The following is a 23,678-nucleotide window of genomic DNA, read 5'->3' as shown; positions in this document are numbered from 1 at the left end:
AATTATAATACTAAAAACTATCTGTATTTCAATATCTATCGAACGTGGGAATGCCTTTTATAAATTGCCTGAAAGGCCATCAGTCTACCAATTGCTAGATATTTTATTAATAGAAACTACTTTCTGATTATAATAAAGATAATATAAAATTAAGAACAGAGAGAGTACTAGATTTAAGCCTTAACCCTGCAAACACAGAACGGGGTAATTTTGGAAAATTGTATAATATCTGTCATCTGGAAAAAAGGCCCTGGGCTTATAAGGAAATAAAACAGGTATGATTTCTAGCTTCCTTCTAACTCTGAGAAATACTAGGAACTCAATTATCTTTATCTTTATGCTTTTTGAAAAAAAATCACATTCATTTATTATTTTACAAATGATAAAGCTATATTTGCAATTCAGAAATTATTCTATTAGGCTGATTAAGCTGTATATTGGTATATGTTGGTTCCAGAAATGATGTTTCCTAATTGACATTTTCATTGTTCCTCTTAATAATTTTCATTCTATAACAGCAACATTAACAATGTTTTATAACATACTAGGGTTACAAATATTTGATAAATTGACACATTTACTTTACTAGTGGATACATATTTTTGAAGGTTTTTCTCCAGGGGAAGAAATATCATACATAACGTATGAATTAACTAGTCCACAAGCATTGTCATTTTTTAAAACTGTGAACCAGATGTGTTAGAGCAGATATTAAACATTCTTGATTGTGCATGCTGGGGTTCAACTGCACAAAAAGTCCCCTTAAAGGCCCAAGAGATATAGGCATTTATAATTTTCTTATAGAATGCATTTTAATCATGTTATTTAGAGTCTAGCAAGTCAGCTAAGCAAACGATAACAATCACATCTCAAAATGTGTTCATTATGGTCTGTCTACTTGCAAGGGGGAAAAAAACTGTGACACTGACTCTGGTAAAACAGCAGCATTCCTCCAACTGAGCTTTTGTAAAATATATAATGTATCCCTTTCCAATGGGTTATCCCAGGTTGGTTTGTTATTTGTGGGCTTGTTTTTTTTTTTTTTTTTTTTGATTTTCTAAAGAGCTACATTTTGTTAATGAGATAGAACATGACTATCTTTTGATCATGGAAACTCAAGATCACTCAAGTAATTATAAGCAATGGGTGAATACTTTTCTTTATCATCCCCAGTTGTCATACCTTATCTGATTTGAAAATCTATTTGTATTCCTTTTTTTTTTTTTGGTTCTTTTACATCAATTAAATACCACATGTTTTTAGCTCTCTGACTTAAAAATTGGAAATCTAAATTTCTGGATGGAATTATCTCTAGTGAGAGGAGAAGAGAGGCAGAAAATCAGGGGATGAGGAGAAACAGAGAAAAAGATACAGAGAGAAAAAGCAGAAAGTTATGTTTTCCTTTAAACAGTGGGGAACTAGCAGCCTTTTCTTCCAACAGATAGTAGTACTATTTCTATTTGTATTTTTTTCTTCTTCACCCATTGAAAGTTTTCCTAACCTGTATATCCTGCAGTGAGAGCATCTCAAGGGCTTCTCCTATTATTTTCTGGGAGAGTTGACAGAGTCAAGTATGTTCTAATGTGAACAGAACAGGTGTCTGAAGTCCCCTTGCCCAGTCTCAGTTCTGCCTCATAGTAACAAAGTGACAACCAACAAGCAGACCACTCTCCCTAAGCCTGTTTTCTCATCCCAAATGCTTACCAAATTTAATTTTTCTTTTTGGGAGTAAAAGAAAATAACCCATTTAAAAATATATAAAAACATATTACAGATAAATATTAAATGGAACTTTGCTACTTATTTTTCTATGGTTAAGAAACACTAGAGTTAATTTTTTAAAGAATTCCTATGCTCTTTCTCTCCACAAACATTTTATGTTTAGATGTTTTGCCAAAAACCAACTAAAAGAAAACCTCTTTGTTCTACAGAAGGCAGCAACCGACTGATTCTTTCCTCTCTGACTCTGCTCCTGACTGATTTGAAGCATGTAGAATACACCAATGGCTTTTTTCCTGACAAACCAAAGGCCTCTTTATAATTCTCATCCTCTTGACCTCTCTGTAGGATATGACTCTGATAAGTCTGCTGTTATTTATGAAACTTTTCTACTCCTGTCACTTCTATAATAGTGTCCTTCCTTATATCTCCTGCTACCATTCCGTCTGCCTCTTTCCCCTCTTGTCCAACAGGGGCTTTCCTAAACCATCCTTCCAAGACCTGGGTTCTCCATGTTTTGTTCTTCTCTCTTCATTTATGTGTTTGAAACCAATTGTTAACCCTATTTTCTAGGCCCCAGAAATATAATTGTGAATGGAAGAGACATTTTTCTTCCTGAAGTTTCCAGTCTAATGAGGGCCATAAATAATTACAGAGTAGGATAGAAGAAGCTGATGGCTGAAACTGCTATCCCTGCCTCCTGTGCTACAGACCATTGTTCTCAAATCTGTTATCCCCAGTGTCAGACTTTCTCCTGATTTTCATACTCTGCTAAGGTCATCTCATATTCTTCTACCTGCTGGCCAATCAACTGGAGAGCTTCACAGACATCATGAACTCTGTGTTGAAAAGTTGAACTCACCATGCTCTTCTGATAATGCCACTCATCAATCATCTCCTTTCAGATCAAAATTCTTTGTCCTTTTGCTCAGGATTCTTTAATCATTTCATAAGCTTATAGTCCACATCTCTCTGATTAGTTTGCTATTAATTTAATGCAATTATTAATTCATTGATTCATTTTCTAATTTTCTTATATTCTTATACTTTTCATTGTCTTTTTTCTTGTCTCCTTTATGACTTCCTTTCTTTTACACCTCAGCCTATTTTCTTGTTATATCTTTTTCATATTATTTTATAAAATCTACTTTATAAAATCTACTCACTTTCTTAAGGGCAAAACAACCTGAAATTTACCCATTTCCTAAAGTAAAAAAAAATACTTTTTTTTCAAATAGTGCTTTTTTCTCCCTCTTGAATGCTGTGACTGTCTTCCCCTGTGTGACAGTAACCTTGAGTAGCCTTCATGTAGTTTGATATTGTTGTTCATTCTTGAATAAGAATTTATTCCAAACTGGCATTTGCCCAAAATTAGTATGTGTAGATTATTATTGTTTACCTTTATTGTTCACTGAAACTCATTAAAAATTTCTTCTCTGATGTGAAGCCAACACAATTTTAAATGTTTATGAAAGCAAGAACATCTATATAATGTCCTGTGTGGGGTGTGAATGAGCTGGTGCCAAAAGACTTAGCATTGGAGAGTCTCCTCTGAAAGATTTTATTTTCCTCCGAGTTTAGTTAAATGTCCTATCCAGAAAGGTGGCCATTCTTAGCCAGTTTGTCCCAATTTTTATTATAAGAACCACAGGGTAACACCCAACTTCCTCTCTATTCTATTACTTACCAAACTAAGAAAGGTCTCAGCTGCTTCAAAATGAAGCTGTTTTAGGGTAAATCTCATTGCCTATAGATTTCCATTCATGTAGCCACACTCACCTACAGGCACTTGTATATGTTTTACCTTAAAACAAGTGACTTACTGAAAAACGGATCATTCACATCTATCCAATAGAACAAAGTTCAAAATATTTGGTGACATTGAAATGTCCCCTCTTCCTCTCTAAAATATAGATGGAGAAATAAACTTATACAGAGAGATAGCATTCTTAATAATTTCTCAACCTATGTTTCCATGAGTTCTCTCTTATATAGGACTTTTTATAAAGATCATTCGGTATCTTAAGTGTCTACCTCACTCCCCCTGCAGTAAATTCAGAGAGAGATAACAATGATATAAAAATGTGTTGGAAATAATGCAAGTGTCCTTGTCAACAAAGAATGTTCTAATAGGCACTACATAGAGAGAAGCACACTGTTTCTACAGATTAGCATAGCTGGCACCACTAAAAACACAATATAATTCATTTATCTACATAAAACCAAAGAAATGTACAATTTTCAATTTAATATTAGGTTACCCTAATGTCCTTAATTTTATTGAATCATTATAAAATAAGCTCACAATCAACCAGAAGCAAAGCTGTCTAATCCGTAAATTATTTTCAATGTTTTAAGAAATTTCTCTCTCTTAATCATTGTAGCATAGTTCATGCATTACAATTTTATTTGTTTGTTTATTTCAAGACAAAAACCACCAGGCAATGTTTAAAAAATAATAGTGCATGATTACTGAGAAAGTGGAAGGAAATATAAATAAGCACACACATAAAGAATTTGGTCTTAAATAAAAAGGAATTTAAGCAGAGGTAGTTGCATACAATCTTAATATTTAGTAGTTGGAAGATTATTATATTCTAGATAGGAAACTCTCAAATTTGTCCACAACTTTGGTTTCACCTGGCTAGTTTTAAAAGCTAACACTCTATCTTGGATACATCAATTTATTTGTTCTGGAATGTGGCCTATTTTTTTTTAAATCTGCAGGAAACTCTAATGTGCAACAATGTAAAGATCCACTCTTTCTAGAGATACAGGAAGAAAAGTGCTTGGCTAAAAAAAAGACAGAATGCACAAAAGGGATGGTTGAAGAGACTTTCAAATAATCAACACAGAATGCTGGAAAGCACTTTTCTACAGAGAATGAATGGAATCCTCAGGCAGGGATATAGGCTTAAGGGGTGGGGAGACTAATTTTATAGCTTCTCCAAACTATATCTTTGATTTCTTTTCACCAAGTGCTCTTGAAACTCAAGGTGTGTTCTGTGGCTTCACCTGGGAGCTTATTAAAAGTACAGAACTTCGGGCTGGGTTGTAGCTCAGTGCTAGAGCGCTTGCCTACCATGTGTGAAGTATTGGGTTCAGTCCTCAGCACCACGTAAAAAATAAATTAAATAAAGGTATTATGTCCATCTACAACTAAAAAATATGAAAAACAAAACAATAACAGCAACAGGAAAAAAAAAAACTACAGAACTTCAAGGCCCACCTCATATCTCCTAAATCAGATTCAGATTTTGTCAGTATTCTTAGTTTGGAACCTAGTTAAATATGCAGTTAGGGAAATGATACATTGTTAGGTTATTCAAACATTAACTTCTTATAAGAAGGCAAAACAAAAAGGCTGGGAGCTAGGGAATTGGGGGTGTGGTCAAGAGTGTGAACTTATCTGCATAGTCATGAACATAGCCTAATAGTTGTAGAAGTGATGAAAGGAGAAGATTGATGTTCATGAAGAAAATTTCAGGATCTCTGTGCTGGTGCACTGACTTGGTTAAAGTTCAGGGGAAGAATTGAGCGTCTTGAGCTGGTGATTTGGCCAAAAAATAGTATAAGTTATTAAATTACTGGAATTTGGGGAGGGTTTCTTTACCTATACCAGATGCATGAATTAGGAATATTTTTTTCTTTTTCCTTCTGTGGTTTTGCTGACTTAATTGTGTCCGTTTAAGCATATACATTTAACTTCTAATAAAGTCCCATTTAATATTTATTTTGTCACAAGGGCTTTGGTATCATAGCTGAGGAACCCTGTTTTAAATCCAGACAGCAAAAATTCCCTTTTATGTATTTTTCTGAGTTTTATAGTTTTCACTCTTACTTTAGGCCTATCATCTATCTCTAATTAGTTTTTATATATAGTATGGAGTAGGGATTAAAATTCATTCTTTCACATGTGGAAATTCAGTTGCTCCAGCACCATTTTTGGAAGACTGTTCTTTTTTTATGGAATTGTTTTTGGAAAACTTCTCTAAAATCAATTCAGAATATATGTAGGAATTTATTTTGGACTTACAACTCATTCCATTGACCTATGTGCCTGACCTTTTGCCAATACGACAATGTCTTAACTATTCTAGCTTTGCAGTGAGAAGTATATGTTTCAGCTGTGTTTTTTTTTCCAAGATTGTTTTGGTTATTTTTGGTCCCTTACATTTCCATATGAATTTTTGGATCAGCTTGTCAATTTCTAAAAAAACAAAGTCAGCTGGGATTTAAATAGGTATACACTGAGCTTGTAATCTGGGGAATTTATTATTTTCCTGTATGTACCATAACAAATTACCACAAACACGGTGACTTGAAACTATAAAGATTTATTTTCTCACATTTTTAAAGGTCAGAATTCTAAAATTGAGGATCAAAGGTATCCACAGAATCACACTAGAATCTTAAGGGAGAATCAATTCTTTGCCTCTTACAGCTACTGGTAGCTTTCAGAATTCCTAGACTTGTGGTTACATCACTCCAAATGCTGCACCTATGCTCACAGGCCTGCATCCTCTTCTTTGTTTATTAAATCTCCCTCTGCCTCTTTTAATGACATTTGTCTTTGGGTTTAGGGCCCACCTAGGAAGCCCAGGACAATCTCTTGATCTCAAGATCTTTTACATAATTACATGTGTAAAGACCTTTTTCCCAAATAAAGTGATATTCAAATTGTGCTCTATATGTGTAATAAGAATTGTAATGCATTCCACTGTCATATATAAATGAAAAAATTAATTTAAAAAAAATGAAAAACTTTCAATGAATTTTTATGGTCTTGATAGCAATGCCTAGTCATTTGGATTTTAATAACAAAACTAAATGCAAAAAAAAAAAAGCAAGCAGACTTATTTTTCAAGAGCGTCACAAATTCATCCCACAACAAGGAGTATTTTCATCTCACCAGTGGTGTTTTCTAATCAATACACAAAGATGTTTCCATTATTCAGGTCATCTTTCATTTCCTCTCAACAATGTTTTATAGTTTTCAGTGCACTACTTTTGTTAAATTTATTCTTTATTGTATTATTATTCTCATGCTATGATAAAGGGAATCAGTTTACTTTCAGATGGATTATTACTACATTTAATATACAATTACTATTGATTGGGAGTATTTATCATGTGCCCTACAACTTTGTTAAACTCTCTTTTTTTTAGTTTCAATATATTTCAGTGACAATATAGAATTTTCTATATGTAAGATCATGTCACCTGCAAATCATGTCATTGGCAAAACTAAATTTCTTTCATTCTAGTCGAGTTTCCTTTACTTCATTGTCTTGACAAACTTCTCCATCTATAACCTTCAATTCAGTATTGAATGATAATGACAAGAATGAGTATCATATTTTGTTTCTGATATTAGGGGAAAGTGTTCAGTCTTTTACTAAAGTATGGTATTAATTATGGGAATTCTGTAGGTGCTTTATAGGTTGAGGAAGTTACCTGTTGTTCTGGTTGTTCTTGAGTGTATTTTTTTTCTTTTTAATCATGAAAGAATTTTGGATCATTCTGCATCTACTGAGGTGATTTTTACCCTTTACAGACATAGAATACTATAATCATTGATTTGGTTATGGTAATTCAAGTTTATAGTCCTATAATGAATCCTGTTTGGTTATGTTGTATAAATTTTTTATATGTGGATGATTTGGTTTGCTAGTATTTTGATAATTGTTTTGTACATCTCTATGAACATTATTTATATCTGTTCTTGCTGCAGTGGCTCAATTTCTTTGTCTAACAATTCTCATGAAGTTTTATATAAAAAAAAAATCACCCTGTTCGTAACTATCCATGTGAATAATCATGAGGTTTCTCAGTCTCTCTCATGAACCATAATTCTAGAAGGCATTTTCCCCTTCACTGTCCAAACTATGGTATAAATTATATAAGAAATCATTCATGAACTTTCTTTTTTTCTTTATTCTACTTCTGGAACTTGAAATTTCACTACAGTTGCCTTCCTTAATATTTAACATCTTTAACAATGAAATTCCTATCCCCTAGTATTTCAGTGAGGATAGCTGCTTTCAGAATTGAGTTTCACCATGTAATGGGATTCCCAGCATAGATGAGGGAAAACAGAGCTAGTGGTGTTGGTTCTTTCTCTAACCAATTCAGTCTTACAGTCTCTACAATTTAACACTATTCGAGAGCTTTGATGGTTTCTTCAGTATAAGAGCCATCTTAGAAAACATATACTGTATCTCCTCAAACAAAGGTCAAGTTTGTTGTGTTAAAGACACAAAAGCCCAACATAAAAAAAATTGCAGTGTTTCTTTACATCAGAAATGGACTATCCAAAAAGAAAAAATCTCATTTATTCAAAAGGAATAAAATGTAAAGTTAAAATCGACATACCACAGTGACCCAGCCATATCAATATTTATAATAGCTCAATTAACAATAGGTAAGCTATGGAACCAACTTAGGTGTCTTTCAATAAATTATAAATTTAAAAATGTAGTATATATACACAATGGGTCATTACATAGAACTCCCATAATTAATACTATACATAATACCATACCCATAATTTATGACATTTGCCAGCAAATGGATGGCTCTGGAGACTATCATGCTAAGTGAAGTAAACCAGTCTCAAAACACCAAAGGTCAAATGTTTCCTCTGATAGGTGGAAGCTAACCCACAATAAGGAAGGGGGAGAATAGAAGTTCAAGTAGATTAAACAATGAGGAATGGAGGAAAATAGAGGGGATAAGCAAAGGTAAGATAGCAGAATGAATCTGACATAGTTTTCCATGTACATATGTAAAATCAACACAGTGAATCCTACCACCATGTAAGATCATAAGAATGGGACTCTAGTAAAAATAAGATATCTTCCATACTTGTGTAATTATATCAAAATCTATTCTGCTATCTATATAACTAAAAAGAACCAATTAAAAATAATAAAAAGAGTAAAATATTTAGGTATAAGCTTAACTAAACTAATAAAGGAATTATGTACTAAAAATCATAAAAATTTTATGCAAGAAATTAAAAAGCCTACAAAGGAATAGATACTTTCTGTTTATGAGTTGAAATATATTTTCAGAATATCCACACTGCCTCAATTTATCAAAGCAATCCCTATCAAAACTCCAATGGCAGGGAGGGGTGGATATCATGAAAATCAAAGGGATATCAGTAGAGAAAAGGGACCAGGGAGTAAGAATGGGGAGGAAGGGGGAAAGAGCAGGGAGTAATATAAACAAAATTATATTATTACACGGTGTGTATGTAGAAATATGTAACAACAAATCCTATCATTATGTAGTACTATAATGCACAAATAAAAAATGTTCAAAAATTCCAATGGCATTTCTTAGAGAAATAATATAAGCAATCTTAAAATTAACTTAATAGGGAACCACAAGAGACTCCCAAATATACAAAACAATCTTGAGCAAGAAAAAACAAAGTAGAAAGCATCACAATTCCTGATCTCAAAATAGATTACAAAATTAAAGTCATCAAAATAGTATAGTACTGGCACAAAAACAGACTTATCAACCAATGGAACAGAAAAAAAAAACCCTAGAAATAAACCACATATTTATAATCAATTGATATGTGGGGCTGGGGATATAGCTCAGTTGGTAGAGTACTTGCCTTGCAAGTAGAAGGATCTAGGTTCAATCTCTAGCACCACACACACACACACAAAAATTGATATGTGACAAGTGGGACACAATGGGGGAAATAACAGTATCTTTAATAACTGATATTGGGAAAACTGGATATTAAACATTCATCTCACCCAATACACAAAAATCAACTCTAAATGGATTAAATATTTAAACACAAGACCTGAAACTAAAACTTCTGAAAGGAAACATATGAAATGAATGATAATGATGATAAATGATAAATTAGATGATAAATCCAAAAACTAAGGTTCAGATCCTGGCCCTGCTACATGTAACTTGTTCTCTGTGTGAGCCTTTGACCAACTCTCTGATCTTGATCTTTTTCTTCTGCAAGTGGAATGATGATACCCATTTCCCAAAACTACAGGGAGGATCAAATGAAATCATGTTTACAATGGTGCTGTTTATACTGTTAAGGCATGCACTAATGTTTTGTGTTGCCATAGTTGATGGTATTGGAAATGACAGCCATTCAGTAATCTTTGAATTGAAGTCAACAGAATTTTAATATACCACTGGATGGATATAGGGATAATCAGGTTGTCTTATGAGAATTTTTCAGCTATCACTAATATCTGCTTCAACAGTGAAGTATTTAAAGGTCAGAAATAAACTCATTGGAAGAACACCTAGAGGAAAGCACTGAGAAAGTACTTTAGACAATAATTTTAACACTCAAACTTTTTTTCTGGAAGAATATATATGTATATATGTAGCAGCTTTGGAAACAAAAAAAGGATTTAGGGCAGATGGCAAAGAGTTCCAGTTGTTAAGGGAAAGGTCAAAGATGAAGGAACCAGAATCAGAAAAACACAATTGTTCTGGTTCTTGTCTCTCACTAACTGAAATTTTCATTAAAATGTAGAAGCCAAAGTGCCTAGCCTAACACATAACTAGCATCCTAGCTTTTCCTGTATACAGGAAATCCCAAGGAGAGACTCCAACCCATGGTTACTTAATAGCTTCTCTATAGTGGAGCTGCTATTGCTTTTCAGAAGCAACTTCTAAACAAATAACAAACACAGAATGAGCCCTGTGTGACCCCAAACAAATCATTTAACCCCACTGAGCCTCATTTTTTTCCATCAGCAAAATAATACTACCCCCTATCCACCTCCAAAGTGTTGTCAAGATAAAGGAGTTGATTCTCCAAAAGCACAGGGAGTTCCTGAGATGAAACATGCTCTATAAACCCAAAGTGCAATCACTTAATAATTTATAAGTTTTGTAGGGTTTTTGTTTTGTTTTGTTTCTAAGACTGAAATCTTGAATGATTATTTCCGAGAAACACTTTTGAACTGTTATATCTTTTTACTTAAATAAGAAAGAGCTGCAGATGTGAAGGGCCTTGATACAACTTCAGTCAACAGCATAAGATAGAAACTGTGGAAAAACTCTCTGAAATACCTACCATAGCCATGGCCTGAGATTTAACTTTTTCCTATTGCCATAGATATGAGATTTATATCCATTCAATAAATATTTATTGAGCCTAGACTTCCTGCCAGAAAGTATATAAGCTCGAAGAATATTAAAAGGATTAAGATGAGTCTTGCCTTGGGAATAATGTATTCAGGACAACCGATACACACACACAAAATAGCTAAACATGAAATGTGTCAAAGCTATTTTAAAGATTTTACTAGAATATGACAGTGGAAGTCATTAATTAATTGTTTGGTTACTTTAGGTTGTTGTTGTTGTTGTTTTGTTTTTGGTGCTGGGGATCAAATCCAGGGCTTCTCACATATGAGGTGAGCACTTTACCACTGATGTAAATCCAAGCCCTGCTTTGGTTTACTTTTATTGATAAGGGATACATACATAAATTATAGCTAATAGTAGTTCTTTGAAGCATTTATTGACCACAGCTGGTAGTAGAGAAACCAAAAATAGTAGTCTGTGAGTTAGAAGTCCCAAGTTCTGAGCCCATCTTCATCATCATCAATTTGATACTGGGAATTGAACCTAGGAGTACATTACCACTGAACTAAACCCCCAGTCTTTGTTTTATTTTGAGACAGATCTCACTAAGCTGCTGAGGCTGGCCTAGAAATTGCAATCCTCCTGTCTCAGCCTCCTAGGTTCCTGGGATTGTCAGAATACACCACTGCATCCAGCTTAAGTTCCTTACTAATTGGGTGAGACTTATCAGCAAAATGATCTGGTTTGCTAGTTCATTGCTAAGATTGCTTCTTTATTTCCTGAAGCATTTTTGATACTGTGTTTCTTGTTATTCATCTTCCCTTTTATCTCTTCCACCCTGTGTCTTAAATCATCTGAAGCTAAGAGAAATCTATATTGTTTTTCTTGTGAAAAATCAGCACTACGATTAGGTATGTGAGAGGATCACAAAACACAGTCTAGAAATTGAGATTTCAGACTGACCCTTTGTAAACTGGCAAAAACCTGCCTGCATTTATGCTTTTCTGCTTTGCTGGAAGATGCCTCACCCCTGTCAAATGTTTTTTTATGGGTTATGAAACAGATTAGTGTAACTGGAATGACAGAGCCAACAACATTACTGCATGTAAATGAAGGGCCATGACCAAGTTTCTAGAAGGAAAACGGATTAACAAGTTGGCTAAATCGGCTACATATGAAAAATTGATCAACAAAGTACAAAATAATGAACAGCCCGAGGATATTTCCACTGCTTGAGAAAAGAAAATAGATTATTTTTTTCATTTCAAAATATCTGTCGTTAACACTGAAAATACTTGGGCCTCTATGACCCTGAAGAATTTTCAAGTTAAGACTTACTCGCAGAACAGAGCTCTCACAATGAAATAGTTCAGATTGCCAGAGAAGGATTGGGGAACTGACAGGAAACAAACTGCCTGCTGAGTTGAGAACTGTCAAAACTTAAAAAAAATAAAAAAATAAAAATAAATAAAAGATGGTATTTTAAACAAGCCATTATTTGAGGATGGCAAGGGAAGCGGGGGATGACTTGGGTTCTTCTCTACCCTGAACTTCAACTTTGGATTTTTGAAGGAGTAATGGCAGCTTTATTTAGAATAATAGTTTAATCAAAGCTCAGATTTCTGTGAGCTCATGTCACTTTTCCTTTGCAGCCAGCATGCCAGAAACAAAAGACTCTGCTGGCAGCATAGCCTGACAGTCTAACTACTGCTCCTCCGAGTCATCCTGTAAAACACCATCTTTTTCTTCTGGGGGATCCAGGAACCCCCACCCCAGCACTAGTGCAGGTCATCATAGAAAGGTCTAATTACCAGGGGACTCTCTTCTTACTGCATTATTATTGCACTGCTTCTGATTTCCTTTCAAGAGTTTTTAATTGACATTTCAAGTAACATCAGGCTGAAACTTGGTTTGTCAGCATGAATGTGTTTTGCTTCTCCTTTTAAAAGAAAAGCTTAAAGCTCAGTAATGAAAATGCTGATTAACTTTTAAATACTGAAGTGTTTTATTCTGCTTCTGAGAACTTCATGCTTCAAGCTGTGATTTATTTTATTTTATTTTTTTTAATATGTGGGGCTAGGGGTGTTTCTTCTTATTTTCAAATGTGGAGCATTAAGAAAAAGGGCAATTGAAGCTCAATTGAATGCACCAGGGATGTTATGATCACAAATGAACCCCACAGAGGAGTATTAGTTCTGTGGAGCATAAACCTTTGCAAATGCCAATGGCTGGGAGAAATTGGAGCACTGACCTTCAGAGATGGTAAGCGGGGAGAATGGTAGAGATGAGCTGACAAAGTAGGAAGGAGCCAGATCATGGGAAGAAGTTTGATTTAATTCCAAGAGTAACAGGAAAATGCTCAAGGTTTTAAAATAGGTCACCAATGTCATATAATATGTTTTTTTTTAAATATGTTTTAAGATTTTTAATACATGTTGTTGTATCTGTGCATATAATAATGAACACATATTGAATATTTGCTATGTACCACTTGATATTCTAAGACTTTTACATAGTTCCCTGTGAAGTGGAAACTACTGCTCTCTCTTCAGAAATAAAGAAAATGAGGCAAAAAAAGAAGTAACTTGCTCAAACTAAAATGGCTTGTAATTGGCAGAGCTGTAACTGGAATCCAAGCAATATGATTTCAGCACACATGCTTTTTAGCTACTTTGATACACAGAATTAAATCAATGATCAGGCACTCCGAGGTTCCCAGTGTTATCCTACACCCACAACACAAATTAGGTACCAAAGAATTGCTAAAGGATTTGCTCTACTTCTTAGTCTTCTTGGTAGATACTTTATTAAGTATGATGAATTCTGGACTTTCCACTAATTTCTAATTTCCCAATGAGTAAGACAATGCAGGTACTTATAAATGTGCACTGGTGCCTTGCATAAATTTTCTTTAGGAAGCACCTTAGAATAATGATGATGAAAATAACAACTAATATACATAAGGCAAAAATCCATTTTAGCCTCAAATATCTGCATTCACTTTCTGCTTTGATTGATAGACATTCCTCAAGGGCACTCTTTTTCCAGTCACTATTCCTGTTATTTTCTGTCCTGGAGGTGTGTAGGTGTCTCCGTTGCTCCTCTTGATCACTCTTAGACCAAATCTTCCTTTCTCCTTTAAGTCCCCAATTCCTCTGGAGTTAAGCAAGCAGGATTGACCACCAGCTAGTCCTCCTTATTAAGTCATTTAGTAAACTACCTGAGACCACGCTTAGTGACCTCATCACTTTTTCATAGACCATCACTTAATTTCCATCTTAGAATGCACCAGGGATGTTATGATCACAAATGAACCCCACAGAGGAGTATTAGTTCTGTGGAGTGCAAACTACTGCTCTCTCTTCAGAAATAAAGAAACTGAGGCACAAAAGAAGTAACTTTCCCCAGCTTAGACTCCATTACTCATGATCATAATCATACTCTGTGACAACTCATTTCACTCTGCCTCACTCACTTCCTAACACCCCTGAATAAATAATATCCTTGTTCAGTTCTTGATTCTTGAAACCAGGGAAAGGGTTAAGCCCTTTAAATTTGTGACATCCAACATCAAATACACTTCAAATTTCACTTCTGCCTCAATGGTTGTCTATCCTAGCCCGTGGGAGATTATCAGGGATACTTTAAAGTTGCCTGAGACCTACCCCAGATCAAGTAAATCAATCTTTAGGGGTTAGGCAAAGTTTAATGTGTCTTTAAACTGCTTGGATGATTTCAAAGTGTAGCTGAGGTTAAAGAACCATTGCCTTTATCCTTTTCAGTTCCTAAACTTGTCTCACTTTTGTGATAAATAGAACCACTGGGTAAAGAATTCCTTTACCTTCCTACAGCATATCTACAAAACCCCGTCAGTTCTATCTCAGATTATGTCCTAAATCTGTCCATATCTCAACATCCCCACTGCTGCAATACTGGCTTGAGCCATCCTCACCTGATCACTAGTTTCCCATTGGTTTCCCTGTTGGGGCAGGCCCCCAAATGGCTGTAGTTAGGCTCCTTTGCCAAGACTTCCAGTGGGCTATGATAAGTTTTTTAGTGTATCCAGGGATGGGAACTGGCTATGTTATAGTTAGTCAAGGCCAGAAACACTGTGATTCAGAGTATAGACTCAAGGTAATAAACGTTAACTTGTGAGCACGCTCTGCACCCTTATGTAACCTGTTGGCAGTGTGCCTTCTTTGTTTCACCTACATATAAAAGGGGCCTAAGGAAATGGACAAGGAAGAGGGACTAAAGTGGAACTGGTTTGTGGATGAAGTTGAGGGCTGGCTAATGATTGTGGCCACCACTGTATAAAGCATGTCTACAATCCTGTGTCTTCCATCTTCTTCCACCTGCCAAACCCCAAATCTGTTTCCTGAGTCAGAGCCACCACACAACACTCCCTAATTCCATATGCTTCCCTATTAAACCAATCTCCATCCATCATCTAGACTGAGTTTTCAAATAGTAAGAACATTCTATTACTTCTCATTACTATATTAAGAATATAATCCTAGGTCTTTGCCAAGGCCTTCAAGGTCAATGTGATCTATCCCCTGCTTTCCAGAACAAATCCCCTCTTCTCCCATCACACCATCAATCAAAGGTTAGCCTCCAAAAATGCATAAATGAGGAGCCTCTGACTGCTTCCCAGTGAAGCTCTGTGTCATGTGTTTTTATAACACCTTGACTCTTCCTTCTTAATAATTTTCACTTTTTGTAACTATATTTTAACTTTATATTTAGATATATAATGGCTGATAAACACCATGAAGTCAATAGCCATGTCAAAGTCTTTTTCAGTACATACAAAGTACCTAGTTTAGTCTCTGTCTTATGGCACAAAAACAGTATCCATACAGAAAATGTGCTGTATTGAAAAAATATAAATTGCCTTCAGCTTGTTTTTAGGAAATTTTGGCAATTTGATAAAGCATTTATATTGATGTTAATAACATTTCTTAAAATTATACCAAAATAAAAATTTAATATGATTATAATGTCAACCTACATTAGAAGTACTTCAGATTGGATTATACAATCAGGTAGGCCATGTGTGAAATGTTCTTTTTCACAACAATTCATACACAATTATGTTATCTAATAATCAGATTATAATCTATTCTGCAATTGCAACACACTTGGGATTAAATGTAAATCAGAATATATTTCCATCAAATAAACTTCTTATACTTATTTCTCATTTCCTACTTTGTCATTTTGATAAAATTAAACAGACTTATACACCAATTCAATTTTTCTAATCAATTAAAATGAACCATATTTTGAATATGCCAACCCTTTTGTTAAATGTATTTTCAATTCAATTTAATCTTATCTGTGCAATTTAATTCCCTCTTTTTGATTTGTTCTCTCATTAATTATTGAGATGCTGAATAAGGCAAATTGCAATATTTTCTTTTTGTACTATAAAAATTAAAGCTGTATGTATAACCATTAAATCAGATTGGCAAAATACAACTCATGGGACGAATCCAGCCATATTTGGTGATCCCAAGGCTATAATTGGATTTTTACATGTTTAAAGTTTATAAATTCAAAATGGAGAGAATATGGAAAAGAGATCACATAGAGCTCACAAAATATTTATCCTTTCATCCTTTTGAAGGTATTAAATTACTAATCCTTGATTGAGGTAATGCTCTAGTTGCAACCTATAATTTTATTATGTAGTATTTTCTTGATTATTTAATTATGTCTATTTGCTAGTATTATTTCTTCTTTGGCCTATGCATTATTTAGAGGAGTATTTATTGATATGTATCATTGTGGATTTTGCTTCATTGATGCTAATCTAATATTTTGTGGTAAGACAATTTGGCATGTTTAACAGCAAATATTTGATAGAAGCTCAGACTTGTTTTATGATAGAATATTACCAACATTTTTGTATCATCAATATTCATTAGAAAAGAATCTTATTCCCCAAATGCTAGTTATATTCATATATATTAGCTCTAGTCATTTAGTTTGCTAAAATTATCTGTATTCCAATATTGACATTTTATTTGTTGCCTAAGAAAGGTGAGTTACTATGTCCCATAAAAATGGTAAATTTATCAATTTGTATTTATTCTTCTAGTTATTTTTGCTGTATCTATCTTAAAGCTGTATTTTCAGTTGCATAATAAGTTCATATAAGAAATAGTTATATCTCTTGATGATTTGCATCTTTAATCTATATCTATATGTAGATATAGATATAGTGGACTAATTATTAGTAATGTTTTTACCTTCCAAGTAATTTTATCAGATTTTAGCATACTCATAAACATATTCTTCAGATTGGTTTTCAAATCACTCATATTCTGTTTATCTGTGCAACTCTGAATTTTAACAATCCATTTTCTAAGATAAATTATTATTTATAATATTTTCTAATATTAAAGTTTGAATTCTTTTCTTAAAATTATTGTGTCAAATTTTAACTATCTTGCACCTTTGTTACTTTATTTTATTCCAAGCATACACATTTCATGTTTTGTCTCTGTTATTTCTGATATCTGCCACTCATGCTGTCCAGGTTCTTCTGTTTGCTGTTTAAACTGATGTTTTTACTTTTCTGTGATTTTTTTCATTTTTCTTCATAATCCTGCAACTTTATCTGTGGTAAGTTTTTGAGGTCTAGATGTAGAGGATTTGCATTTGGTTCTTAAAGGTATCTGCAGGTATATCTGACCTAAGATCAATTTAAACTATATTTCCAGTTAAATTCATATCATAGTCAGTTTAGGCCTGTATAACAAAGTAATATCAACTGGATGGTTTAAAAACAACAGAAATTATTTTTCACAGTTCTGGAGGTTGGCAATCTCAAAGTACCACCAGATTCACTGTTTGAAGAGAGCCAGCTTTCCTGTAGTGTTCTCTTGCATGATCCAAGAGGCAAAGGAAATTTCTGGGTCTTTTTTGTAAAGACACTAATCCCATTCATAAGAGTTTTGGCCTCATGACCTAATCACCTTTAAGATGGCCTATGTCCTACTATAATTGATTGGCCCTAAGATTTCAATTTAGAGGTGGGGAGAGATACAAACACTTAGTCCATGGGCAAATCACAAAATATGAACCATGCCCTCGGCTAGAAATGCTCTTTTCCCACTTTACCCCAAGCCAGAATGTTCTGGGCACATTTTCCCTCCATACTTCCTATAAAATGTATTTCCATAGGTCACCAATCAGACATCACCTCTCAAAGATCCTGATTTATGCAAAGTGAAAGAGTATCTCTAAATCAATCAAAATTAGAAATAACCTTAGTGGACAGCCAATATCCCCAGGATATGTGCTGAATTCAGTACTCTTCTGAGTTTGAGTTTTTTTATTTTTACATTCCCAAACATGCATTCAAGATGTTTTGAACACATTATATCACTTCTGCTAGATAGTCAAAAAGGAAAAGCTAAAATGGTTGCTTCTGACAGATTTGATTTTTACATTTTGATTTTGATTAAAGTAATAAAAAATCTGAGTAAATCTCCTTTATTTATTTATGTGCTCTATTATTAGTCTTCTTCTCAACTAAGCTATATAGATCATATATACTATTTCAACAAAATTTTATTGTATTATAGGCTATGTTCCTATGTTAATAAAATAGTAATACCATTCCACACTAATAAATATAATAATATATATTATGGAATGATTTTTTGTCCCAATAAAATCCATGTATTCAAGTCCCAGTCCCAATATAACTGCATTTAGATTTGAACTTTAAAGATTATAATTAAGGCTAAATGAGGTCCTTAGAGTGGAGCCTTAATCAAGCAGGACTAGTGTCAGACCAGGAGTGTGTGTACACAGAGGAAATATCATGTGAGAACACAGCAAAAAGTGGGTCCCTGAAAGCCAGGAAGAGAGAACTCACAAGAAATCAACCTTGCTGCCACAATGATCTTATTCTTTCAGTTTCCATAAATGTGAAGAAATTAATTCAGTCTGTGGTACTTCATTCTGTCAGGCTTACCAACCTAATATATACAAATATTGTATGTTGAAAAGTTTTAAGCTAAAACTGCATGTTCAAAATGGAAAGCTATGTTTTTATCAATACACTTACTGCCTTATAACATTTAGTGGAAATGTTTTTCCAAAACACTACAAAGAGAAAAGAAAAAAAGACATCCCCAATATCAGTAAAACTTTCCTGACAAGTCAAAAATATCAATTGTTCATAGTATGCAGTGATTACTGCTTAACATCCTTTGATACCTAGCAATAAATTTTTTCATTGGCCTCTCATCTAGAAAAATCATAATCATGTAATAATAAAAAACTAAATTCTTTAAGCAAAACAATGTGACTTACAAACAGTTCTTTATTAATACTTTGTCAAAGGTAGAGAAAGAAAAATTAGGAGCAAAAAATGAATCAAAACAATTTTAGGAGGAAATTGAAACATTTAGTGAAAAGATTTTAGCTTAAAGGACAGTGAATATACAACACAAAAAGAGCACTTTGTAACTCCACATCACGTTCAACCATAAGAATGCTATTCAAATTTGAATAAGTTATACTCCATGTATGTGGAATATGTCAATATACATTATACTGTCATGTATATCTAAAAAGAACAAATAAAACATTTTTAAAAGAGCACTGAGACAGGGTCAAGGTAGTGCTAATGGGGAAAATTATAGATGCAATTGCTTTTGTAAGAAAAGAGGAAAGACTGAAAGCTTCTATTTCATGAAGGTAGAAAAAACAATAATCAAACCTTAAAAAATACAAGAAGGAAAACCAAAGGAAAGCAGTTATTTATAAAATAGATCATTGATGCAAAATAAAAAATTTAAATCATAGTGGATTCTTTAAAAAGATTAATTAAATTTACAAACCACCAGTAAAGAAAAACAAAATAAAGCACAAATTACCAACATCAAACAGACAAATGGAGCCCTAGAGATTAAAATGCGAAGAAACATATTACAAATAATTTGCACTAATAAATTTGAAAAATATTGGATGAAACAGAAAAGTTCCTTTGGAACAACTAAAACTAACAAAAGATAAAATAGAAAATAAAAACACAAATACCTAGTTGAATATTTTAAACTTTCCAATAAATGTAACAGTCCATCCACAAAACTTTATTCATAAATCTTCCTAAGACTTAAGAAAGAGATAATATCAATCCAAGATAAACTCTTTTTAAATAAAGGGGAAAAAGGTAAAATTCTCCAACTCTTTTGGAAGTATAATTTTGATTCCAAAAGCTAGTGAGAACCAAATAAAGTATAATTATAGAGTAGTCTCTCTCATGAAATAGGTCCAAAGATTATACACAAAATATTACTAAATATAATTCAACAATACATAAAAAGAACAGTACATCATGACCAAATGAGATTCATTCTAAGAATGCAAGGATGGTAAGTCAATTTCAAGAAAAATTAAATAATGGGATATTAATTTTGCACCTGAGTTTGGGGATTGGAATGTTTACCATATAATTTTTTCTAAAATTTTAAAAAATCTCTTTCAAGCAATTTCAAATAAACCACATTGATAAAAGCCAAGAAAATTAGAACACCAGGCCATGAAATCAATTCTAAAATAGAGTGCATTTGTGCAAAGGTCTGAAGCCAAAGCTTCCTTTAAAAAGTAACCTGAAATTCAGAACTAACTTGAGTCTGCTGTTGAATTTTATTTCAAAAAGAGAAAGTAATAAATTATATTCATCAGAACTGTTCAATGGTTCCTTTTCAATGCATCCTTTTTTATATACAAATCCAATGATTAAGTCATCCTTATAAGCAATATAGTTTATGAATTTCCAGTGAGTTACAAAACTGTTCTAGGCTATTAGTCACAGAAAGGATTTTGTACTTTCACATTACCTGACAGACTTACATCTAATTTTTGTTCAATATCAGTTAATAACCATGATATGATCAACTTTGTATAGTACAGAATTTCATCTCCACCGACATAACAATGCCACATTTTAACCTGTTAAAGTAACACAGCATAAAAATCCTGTCATGATAAATATGCTAGGTTTATATTTCAAGCAAATATGGTATGAAATTAATTTAGTTATAAACTAAATTTCATTGCTTTCAAAAGGGACTACTTCTATAATAAAAGAATCTTCATTTCTCTGGAGTTAATTAATTGAATGATATATTATGTAATCAAATTTAACATAGTCACTAAAATTTTCCAGTTAGTTATTTCAAATATGAGTACTCAAATATTATTCAAAGCAATAAATTATAGTTAAGATCAATTTAATAGTACATCCCATTAAGATTTTGAGTGAACTATTAATTGTAACTTTGCAACTAACCAATTGAGAGTTTTATGGCTACATATACTGTTGTTAATCAAGTTTTATTTTCTTTATTGGTCATAATAAAGTACTAAGATTGTCCTTTAAAATGCTCATAAATCTAATATATGTTTGTACTTGAAATATTCATCCAATCATTTTGGGACAGATACACTGTAAATAGATTTAATTATTATATTTTTCCAGTTACCTAAAATAATAAAAACCTTAAAATTTGGGTAATATATTATGCAATAGACAAATATAGTAGTCGTGATTAAAATTAAACTTTCTTTAATGTCAATAAAAATGTTAAAAATCAATCTAATGAATACCAGTAACCAGTTAAGTTTTTTTACCCAGCTTATTTTACTCTATGTAGAAAAAACAAATCAAGTGTTATATTTTGGGGGAAGAAACACATACAAAATAAATTCTTCAATAGTCTTCTGAAAAATAGTCTTTGGAGAATGTGATTTACCCCTGGGGATGTTGACTTCCTTTAACAATATCTGAAAATCTAGTAGAAAAGATTATATTTCAGGAAACAAATTTCTCAAAGACAAAGGCCAATTAACTTGGAAGAAAATTATACCAGACCAGCACTTGATCATTTATTCAGGCGGCATATTTAAAGCAGAAGAGTAAAAACGTGGTTACAGGAGCAAGGAGCAACTAAAAAGGAGAAGTTGAGTCAGTGCCTTTCAAGGATGTCACACTCATCAAATGTTTAAGAAAGATTTGCTGAAGGCTGGGGTTTAACTCAGTGGCAGAGTGCTTGCCTAGCCTCACAAGTTCATATTCACTAAATCAGACACAAGAGCCCATTCTAAAAAGGAGAGAATGTTGAGGAGGAGGGTCAGGAACTGGGGTGGAACCCAGGGCCTCTGCATGCTAGGCAAGTGCTATACCTCTGAGCTACATCTCCAGCCCAGAAAGTTAATTTGAGAAAGGGATAAGGGTTAGAGGATAATGGGAAAGAAGGGATAGATCATCAGGAGGCCTAGAATAACCTTCTGACAACCTGGTGATAACCTTTTAATTGCCACTCAGGAAATACTCATTGATGGAATTAATGGATTCTAATTGAAATGCATACAGAAGCACAGGGCCTTACTCTCTGTGAAGACTTCTTCCTACATATTCCCATAGCTCTCTTCTAAGATGCTTATCATTTGTTAACATCCATCCCACCCTGCCATTCAGAAACCCCTGAGGAGGGTGATGGGGGGTTAGAAAAGACAAACAGACACAAACAGAAAGCTGATTCCAGGTGGTTCATTATACCCTGATGGAAATGTAATGACACCAAGCTAGCTCAGCACATTTGTTATAAAGGTTTTAAGATCAAAAAGATTTTTTATGAGAAAGTTTCATCAATGCATACAGGATGAAGGAGGAAATTATAATTATCTTTTTGCACTCATAATTTTCTACCTCCCAGGAGCTGGTGTCTGAACTCAGGGTCAAGATTGATAGTTCCCTGGCAAGCATGGAACCTCCTTGGAACAGGGTGTCATCAAAGCAACTGGGAAGTCTCAACTCATCAGGAGTTCCCAGCAGAGGTGTGTTCCTGTTGCCAGAGAATCAGAGACCCCAGTTCAACTCAAGCTCCCAACACCGCCCTCCCATCAAGACTATGCATGACTAAAGAACCTGCCTGACCTTTCCCTGCTTATCCCCAGCACTTAGAATGGAGCTTGACCCGGAGTACATGTGAATAAAATGTGAGTGAAAACACAAACAGAAAGAACAAAGAACAAAAGGCAAAGGAGGGGGAGAGGGAAAATATGGCTAATGAACAAAATGAGGATTGAAAATATAGCCACCCACACTGCTCCTTAAATTGATATCATGAGTCACTGTCCAGGTTCTGGAAAAATACTATCCTGCTATATCAATTCGAAACTATGCAAGCTCTTGGAAATGCAAAGCTATTTCCAAGTTTTCTGTATCAGTATGGTATCAAATTTTGTCTATTTCCCCATACATTCATTCCTTTCTGTTGGATTTGGTAATTGAATTAATACTCTAAAAATGTGTAGCCATCAACATTATAATCAAAAACCAATTTTAGTAATTTTATTAACCTTCTATGACCTTAAACATAAGATTTTATCTTTGAGGGGACCCTTACTCCATTTTCTTCCCTAAAGCAAGAGAACTTTCCAATATGCAGAAGAACTACAACTTTGGTTGAGATTCTTATACCCCCAGGGAGATTAGAAACCTAAAGCTAGTAACCTAAAATTAATCACCCATCTTCTCAGCACATTAATAATTGCTCTCTGTAAGCAGTTCAGTTTGCCCATATATTTTATTGCATAGGCCCCTGGAATAAAAAATAATCAGTAAGATATAGAAAATTGTATGTCTATCTTCTTAATTCAACTTAACATTTATTTGTTGGTATGTGGGGGGAAATATTAACTCAAAGTTCTTATCCTGTGACTTGGTGATGATAAAATATTGCATTAGTCTTCCATGTACTATCAGCTTGATAACCTACACCCAGCTCCCTGCAAGTCTGACTATATGTGGGCTCCTATTAGATATTCTGTGG

Source organism: Spermophilus citellus (genome assembly GCF_964194105.1).
Source record: "Spermophilus citellus genome assembly, chromosome: 7".
NCBI classification, from domain to species: Eukaryota; Metazoa; Chordata; class Mammalia; order Rodentia; family Sciuridae; genus Spermophilus; species Spermophilus citellus.
This window is presented reverse-complemented; position numbering follows the sequence as displayed.